Source organism: Salvia miltiorrhiza, chromosome 7 (genome assembly GCF_028751815.1).
Source record: "Salvia miltiorrhiza cultivar Shanhuang (shh) chromosome 7, IMPLAD_Smil_shh, whole genome shotgun sequence".
NCBI lineage: Eukaryota > Viridiplantae > Streptophyta > Magnoliopsida > Lamiales > Lamiaceae > Salvia > Salvia miltiorrhiza.
In genome coordinates, this window is record NC_080393.1 from 40,309,134 (window position 1) to 40,318,102 (window position 8,969).

General features: G+C 37.6%; 1 long non-coding RNA gene across 1 annotated transcript; it reads right to left on the reverse strand.

Moving 5' to 3' along the window:
- Positions 1–783: 783 nt before the first annotated feature.
- LOC130992940 (uncharacterized) lies at positions 784–2,798 on the reverse strand. Its single transcript, XR_009091502.1, has 2 exons — positions 2,635–2,798; positions 784–2,549 (listed from the first exon to the last, which is right to left on the reverse strand). It is a non-coding gene; the product is annotated as an uncharacterized LOC130992940 (long non-coding RNA).
- Between the last annotated feature and the right edge of the window lie 6,171 nt (positions 2,799–8,969).

The following is an 8,969-nucleotide window of genomic DNA, read 5'->3' on the forward strand; positions in this document are numbered from 1 at the left end:
AGTGTCATTCGAAATGTTATAGTGTCGTTCCAAATCTTGTAGTGTCATTTGTATGTCGGGGTAGTGTCATTTGAAATTCTAAAGTGTCATTTGAAATATTAAAGTGTCATTTAAAATATTGTAGTGTCATTCGAAATGTTAAAGTGTCATTTGTATATCGAAGTAGTGTCATTTGAAATGTTATAGTGTCATTTGTGTGAGAAAACGTAAAAAAAATGTGGAAAAAGTGAAAATAGCGTGAAAAAGTGAAAAAAATCAAAAAAAAAATTACCAAAAAAAAACGATGAAAGAAAAAGTGAAAAAAAAAACAAAAAAACATGAAAGAAAAGGTGGGAAAAAAAGCGTGAAAGAAAAGAAGTGAAAAAAAGTTTAAAAAAAATATTGGAAAGAAAGTAAGAAAACAAAACGACAAAAAAAAAAAAATCTTACACAAAACAAAAAAAAAAAACAACAAAAAAAAAACGTGAAAGAAAAAGTGGAAAAAAAAAGCGTGAAAGAAAAGAAGTGAAAAAAAAATTGTTAGGAAAAAAAGTAAAAAAACAAAAGACATAAAAAAAACACTTTACACTTATAGGAATAGAACCCATATACTTTCGGTTGAAAGGAACACGCCTAGCCAACTAGGCTACTTTATACTTATATTGGTACGCATGTATTTAATATATATACTATGCGGGTTTTCGGGTTAACTTATGAATCTGGGTAGGGTACAACCCGGGTGTACTCAAGATTTTGTCTTCTTCTAATTAGGGGCGCGACTAGACAATTCATGAGCTTGACATATAATAAAATTTTCAATGACTTTACCATTTAAAATTTAAATACTTTACAATAGTTGAAATTTAAAATATAATGAATAAATAATTTGGATTCAAAATTCTATTTCTATAAAATAAAACTCTAATTCTAAAATAAATCACTAACTATCTTGACTTTCTTATCTAACTTAATGATGCAACCCTTATAATAAAGAATACTAGAGAAAATGGTGGGATAATACAAAACAGCTTCAAAGTTTGGGCTCCATCAAACCTGTTGGACGATAATTTGGAAAGTTGTAGTTGTTTCAATTCTGCTCGAATACCCTGACCCTCGTGTTCCGCATTTTCCTACTGCTCCATATCCACTCCAGTCTCCTCCATGTCATACTCTTCCGCTTCCAAAATCACCATGAGTGATTTGGCCACACACTTGTGCTTGGGGCTGTAGCGTTCTCCATATTTAAAGCACTTTCCTTTAGCTATATATTCCTTATGTTGTTCCAGGCTAAGTCGCGAGTTGCGGCTTCCTCATGGACCAGATGAGGCTGATGAAGAGAATTGGGGTCTGTTTCCGGATTGTTGTGACTGACTCAAAGTCGTTAATGGGCTGTGGTAGGACGAAACTGATCGCGTGAATGTACCAGTAGTGAACCCAGACTTTGTTGGTGTGGTGGCAGTCCTTTGAGGCCGTGCAATCCTGCGCGCCGATCTAATGGCAGCAAACACGTCGGTCATCTCCAAACTTGGGATGCGATCTCTGATGGATTGATTCAAGCCGCCGAGGAACATGCCCAACTGTTGCTCACGTGGCAGAGGTGGTCCTTAAATAAGGCTAAGTAGTCTTCCAATGACCCTATCTGACAGGTTACGTGCATGGCCTCGTAGGCTTTGATAGCCGAGCTGTCGCCAAAACGCTCTATTAATTCCTGCGTAAACTGATTCTATAGTATAGTTGCGGAGCGGCACAGCACCCACTGCGCTCAAAACATCGAGCGTCCTAACATGGCGATAAGCGCCAATCGCACTTTCTGCTCAGTTGGAACGCGCTGCACTAGAAAGTATTGTTCCACGCCTGTCTGTCCCATCAAACAACGGTATATCCATCCGTGGTAATGATGTGTCTGGAGTTCCTACGTCCATCCCATGCTGCTTACCAGATTCCCCATTACTACCTGAGTCGCTTGAACTTACGTCCTGTTCCTGGTCTGGTAGTTTAGACAAAATAGCGGCTAGGGTTTTCTGCATGGTCGCCATCGAAATCTCCAATCCGCCAACTGTCGCCTGCACTTCCTCTACCGTCTTCTCTACATATTCAATTCGTTCCTTATTCGTCGCCATAAGTTCCACGTTCACCGCACCAAATTAATAGAGTGAAGACGGAATAATGGGAGAAAAAGAACTGATATTGAATGAAAATCCTCAAAGAGGCCGCAGAGTAAAATCACTCTGTCACAGCGTAAAAACGCTAACAAAAATATTATCTGAATACCCAAATTTACTGAGAAGAGGGCAAATAAATACTTAATTCCTACTAAGGCCCATGCATAAGACATAAAGCCCATACAACCCAAAAGTAAAATAAAAACTGAATAAAAACTCATGCGTCCTACGTCTTGCTACGCTGTTGTCTTCTTAAAGCGTCGGGTATACACTTTTAATCTCCCCGGCGTTGCTTCATCATTTTCTATGATACTCACGTATGTGCAAATTAGTATAAATGAAAGTTTTTTTCTTTAACAAGCGATGATGGGTTGAATAAAAGGCTGACCTTGGTGTTATGCTATTGTTCTGCAGAAAGGAAAATAGACTGCAGTTAAAAGTTAAAAGCTCTTGTGTGTAAAATTAAGAATGGAGATAGGAAGAATTCCTTTACCAGTTGCAAGATTTGCTGTCGAATACTAATTGAGAAGAAGCTCAAGGTTGGGAAAATGGATTAAAAAGAAGCCTAGAGTGAAGAACTGATTTTGGGATGAGTAGGCGTTGAAGGGTGAAGACTTTTATGGATGAAATTGAGTTACTGTAGAAGAATTTCTCTCCACGTAACTTGTGATGTTTAATCTTTAAAATAAGATATTTGCTACTTCTTGTTTACGTGGGGAAGGGAATGCATGGACTAAAAGAAATGAATGTCATTGGGCCCTTATGGATTTAAAATGGTAGATGAATTTTCGGCCCAGTTGAACTCTAAGAAAAAAAAAGGCCCATTAGTTAGTTAAAACAAGGGAAAATTGCACCTAAATACACAAACTTTGCCAAAAATCCATATTTGACGCGAAGTTATGATTTTACATTTTAATACACCAACTTTCGTTGTTGTCCAAATTTGACACGACTTAATTCTTAAAAGTTCAAAAAACAACATTTTTTTGTAAATAATTATACAAATATCCACTTACGTTATAATTTGGGACATTTAAACCAAAACAAGATATTTCCTTATGATGTTTTCTTTTAAACCATTTTAGGCGCGGATCAAAGATTAAAAGAAAAATCATAAGGAAATATCTTGTTTTGGTTTAAATGTCCCAAATTATAACATAAGTGGGTCTTTGTATAATTATTTACAAAAATGGGTTGTCTTTTGAATTTTTAAGAATTAAGTCGTATCAAATTTGGACAACAACGAAAGTTGGTGTATTAAAATGTAAAATCCTAACTTCGCGTCAAATATGGTTTTTTGGCAAAGTTTATGTATTTTCACGCAATTATCCCTTAAAACAAATGGGATCAATGATTTAACCAACAATTTATTATTCTAAAACACATGGGCCCAATCCTTTAAGCAAGGGGATAATGAAATATGGCTCACTTAATTAATCAAATAAAATTTAGAATAAATAAATATTCAGCATCAATTCTGTTTCACATAATCAGTCAATATTATATTAATATACAACTAGTATTAAACCCGTGCTTCGCACGGCCCGATAATTTACGTATTTATAATGTATAGTAGAAGTACTATAGGATTCTAAAAAAAAATTGATAATTTACAGAGAAATATTGTAATGTATACAGAGAAATTAAACAAAATTGATAATTTACTTTACATTCAGAAGTATTGTATTGAATATATGGCTTAATTAAGCTCATATATATTTATTCTTCATATGCGCCACAACAAAAATAAGTTATATAAAAAAATTGAGCCACAAAAAAATAACACATTTAAACAAAAAAAAAAAGTGTACTACTAATTTATTTTATTGAGCTTTAAACGAAATAAATAAATTTAAAGTTTTTAGAAATTAAAAAGTTATTTCTTAGCTTCATCAATAAAATCATTAATTAGGCTCAAGCAAATTGGATTCAAACTGTTTCCTTTGTTGGCCTCAAACGAATTGGGCTACCCAATTGGCCTCAAGGAAATTGAGCTATTATGTAATTATATTAAATAAATAATAATTATACTATTATGTATTTATTTGAAAATTATATAATTACCCTTATTAGTAAAAAAAAATTAAATAGTAAATCAAACTAACATATAATGCAATTTTTGTTTTGTGAATTAAAAAAACTATATAATTAGACTCATCAATCAAATAAATAATTTAAGCTTCAATATTTAAATTTTTTGAAATGTAAAACTATAATGTTACACACCATCTATAAAAATTTTAATGACAAAAAATTATTAAGTACCAAATAACATATATATACTTCAATATATATTTTAATGAGTAAAATTTTGAAGTAGCCAAAATGAAGCATAAAGCACAATTTATGGCCACATATTGAAAAAACACAAATTTTGGCCATTTTTATTAGTGCCATAAGTGCCAAGATTTTACTTTGGTTTTATTTTGGATTTCCGTTGGCACTTATGGCACTAATAGTGCCATAAGTGCCAACGGAAATCCAAAATAAAACCAAGTAAAATAATCATTTTGGGTACTTATGCCATAAGTGCCATACGTGCAGCACAAATACAGAAACAACATCATTTAAACCCTAAATGGATAATCTAAACCCTAAATGGAACATCTAAACCTCAAATGGATAATCTAAACCCTAAATGGAATATCTAAACCCTAGGGGGAAGTGTGCACTTATGGCACTTATGGCACTAATAGTGCCATAAGTGCCATACGTGCAGCACACAGATCAGATCAGATCTGCCATGGCTGAAATCGAAGGAGGCGGAGATCAGATCTGCCGATGGAGAAGGCGGCGCAACGATCAGATCAGATCCACCGCCGCCGCCTCATCAGACCAGATCTGCCGTCGCCGCCTCATCCTCTACTCCGACGAATTCTGCCCAGGCGGCGCGCTGGAGAGAGAGAGAGGGAGATGAGAAAGAGAGAGGAGAGAGCGACAGCCGCTGGAGAGAGAGAGATGGAGGATCTCCTCCACCACCGCCGCAAGAGTTCCGACGAATTCTCCAAGCTCGGCGCCGCTGCCGCGCAGCCGCTGGAGAGAGAGAGAGAGGGAGATGAGAAAGAGAGAGGAGCTGCTGGAGAGAGAGAGAGAGGGAGATGAGAAAGAGAGAGGAGAGAGAGAGAAGGGTAGAATAGTCATGACATACAAAAAATGGCCAAAATTTATGTTTTTTCAAATGGTGGACAAAATTTGATGTTGTATGTTGAATAGGGCCATTCGGCCCTATTGTTTCTATTTTAATCACGAAAATTTATTAAGTAACAAGTATAAATAATTATTTTCAAATACAGATACACTTCAATAACAAATATATATTCCTTTTTCGAATTTACTAACCAAATGTGGTTGGTACTAAGTAATTAAGTTCACTACTACCAAGAAAGAACAAAATTCATTGTTCTTCTTCACAAACCATTACCGAGGCTACCCAAATTAAAGTCTTCTTCCATCTTCACTCAAAGTCTTCTTCATCAACACACATTCACTGAGGTCACCAAAATCACAAGCAACAACCAAGAGAAGTATTGATGTGGTGAGGCCCCATTTTAATGTCCCTCTGCAGCTCTAACTTAGCCTTCTCCTCTGGTAGCTGCGCAGCCAGCTCTGTCTCGGCCTTGTACTCTAGTAGCTACGAGCCAGCTCTGGCTAGGCATCCTCCTCTGGTAGCTGCGCAGCCAGCTCTGACTCGGCCTTCTCCTCTGGTAGCTGCGCAGCCAGCTCTGGCTCGGCCTTGTACTCTGGTAGCTGCTCGCCAGCTCTGGCTCGGTCTTGTACTCTGGTAGCTGCACAGCCAGCTCTGGCTAGGCATTCTCCTCTGGTAGCTGCGCGCCAGCTCTGGCTAGGCATTCTCCTCTAGTAGCTGTGAGCCAGCTCTGGCTCGGTCTTGTACTCTGGTAACTACTTGCCAGCTCTGGCTAGGCCTTCTCCTCTGGTAGCTACGCAGCCAGCTCTGACTCGGCCTTCTCCTCTGGTAGCTGCGCAGACAGCTCTGGCTCGGCCTTGTACTCTGGTAGATACGCGCCAGCTCTGGCTAGGCCTTCTTCTCTGGTAGCTGCGCGCCAGCTCTGGCTTGGCATTCTCCTCTGGTAGCTGCGCAGCCAGCTCTGACTCGGCCTTCTCCTCTGGTAGCTGCGCAGCCAGCTCTAACTCGGCCTTGTACGCTGGTAGCTGCGCGCCAGCTCTGGCTAGACCTTCTCCTCTGGTTGCTGCGCGCCAGCTCTGGGTAGGCCTTCTCCTCTGGTGCTGCGCGCCAGCTACTGCATTGGCACATGTAAATCTGACAACTTTTGTATTACCCAGCAGATAAAATATTTTTGAGATAACCATTGGATTATAAAAAGCTGCAGTTGGCGGGAAGAAAAATCAGCTAAAAACTCTGCATTAATAGAAGTATTGATGTATATATTCTCACAAGAATTTAATCAGTAAATTTTTGAAGTAACTTTGTTGGAATATTATATACTCCCTCCGTCCACGAAATGAGTACCCATATTTCCTTTTTCGTCCGTCCACGAAATGAGTACCCATTTCCCTTTTTGGCAAGTGTACCCCACACAACCCTTTAATTAATACTCTCAAAAAGTGGGACCCTTAAACTATTCACACTACACTCCATACATTTCTTAAAACCCGTGCCGTCCACAAATGAGTACTCATTTCGTGGACGGAGGGAGTATATATATATATATATATATATATATATATATATATAGGAGTGGGTTAAAATAAAAACACTTCTTAAAGTATAAAATAGGAACCATTTTTAACCCTTATATCATCAAGATCTACAGTTGATTCATCACCTTGTTTGATGAATTCATGGTCCTGAGTTCGAATCCCAAATGTAGCAATTTTTTTCCCATACTTATCATAATTTTTTTTCCTCCGGGCATAACTACTTAATAATCTAAATTCAAAATTTCTACTAAAATATTCTATTCGGTAAAATTGGGGTATTGCATTTATTGCGATTCAGAGTTATGATTAAATGACAAGCTTCACCTATACAGGTGGGCTTTCTTTCCAAATGTATAACTAAGTTATTAAGTTCTAAATGTTTCATGAAATGCAAACTATTTATCCAATAAATATTTTTGTGCACTTTTCTCTGTTTAAGGCTCGCCACAACGAATCTTTCGAGGTTCTCTTATGGCCTAATACATTATTTGAGAATTATGTACACTCGTTAGCTGACTCGGTGGGTTGATCTCTATCGGGCACTAACTAAGAAGCATTATAAGGGTGCTTGCTGGATATGTTCCAGAGCATGTAATGTCAGGCCTGTCTGGGTAGCATCCCGAGGTCAAATGAAACTTGTTTGGGTTACGCCCTCAGTTTAAATGAATGGGAAAAATGGATCCTACAGTGGCTAAAGGTCCAGGATCAGAACGAGTAACAGAAAGGGAGTGTGACATGTGCGCACAAATGAAAGAAATGTGTTAACATGCTTAGAAGATCTTTTACTTTAAAACCTTCTAAGTTATGTCAAGTATGATTGGATAAACTGTCTTTACGAAAATATGAAATATTTCAGAAAAATGCTTGCCCACTGAGTATATTAGTACTTAGCTCAAATTCTTTGAAATATTTTCAGGTTGGTTGGCCGATACTGACAGGGCAGAGCTGAGACTATGGTTCAACTTTCTATTTAGACTTCCGTTGTAGCAATGACTCTTATCCGTCTTTTGTTTCCTCAACTTAAGACCTTCATGTTATATTTCGAATGACATTTTTGCTTGAGTTTAGACTTTATGCTAATGAATGTCGGTTATCAGAAGCATGAAACAAAACTTGTGATCTAAAGGGGTATAGCTCGACCTGCTATCCTATTTCGACTTTAACAAGGTCTTTCCCTTATTTATTTTTATGAATTATTTGTACCTCAATTATATTTATTCATTCAAGAATTGAGGTGTGACAGATACTTATTGGATGATGTGGATCAAATAGAGCAAGCCACATGGTACAAATGGAACAACACAAGTTTTTGTGAATTAAATATTTATCATTCATATGTAGAATTATAATTAATTAAATTCTAGAATATAAATTGAATACATAATTAAACATTTAAATTTATTATTTTTCACGGGAACGATTTATTGAGTTAATATATAAAACTATCCACTTTCATATTGTAAAGATAAAAATTGTCCACTAAGATAAAAATAATAAAAACTATCCACTTTTTAATTGAAAAGACAGAAATAACCCTCACTTTAAAATAATAAAAAATATCCACTCACTTCTATCCTTCTCTCCTCTCTCTCTTCACCTTCACGTCACTCTCTCTCTATCTCACTACCGCCACCACCTCTCCCTCGTAGCATCCTTCGCCGCCGCCGCCGCCGCCTCCACCATCTCTCTCGGCGTCGGAAATCCGCGCCACCACAAGCTCCTCCGCTCAGCGATCGACGAGTCGAGATCTACTCCTTCGATTCTCGATTTCTCTACTCCAGATTTCACAGTCTTCCTGAAAAATCGCTGCAGAATTCACTGCTCGCCAACAATCACTACGAACACTGCGAGCTTTTTCGTCGAACAATCGATTTATGTGCATGAACGCGCCCAATCCAGGAGCTAGTCAATCGCCGGGATCGAATGTGAATGCGGCGGCGTAGCCTGGTGCGTCATCGGCTCAGAGCGGTTCTGAAAAAAGTAATGATGAGGGGCGGAATTCAGGTGGATCGGAGAACACGCAGCAGCAGCAAGGGAAGTCTGTGCGAGGAGGGTTTTATCTATGGAATCAATTCTTTCATTGCAATTTGTGCATGTATTATTAGTTTATTAAAATGTTACTTACAAGCTATGAGAAGTAGAACTTTT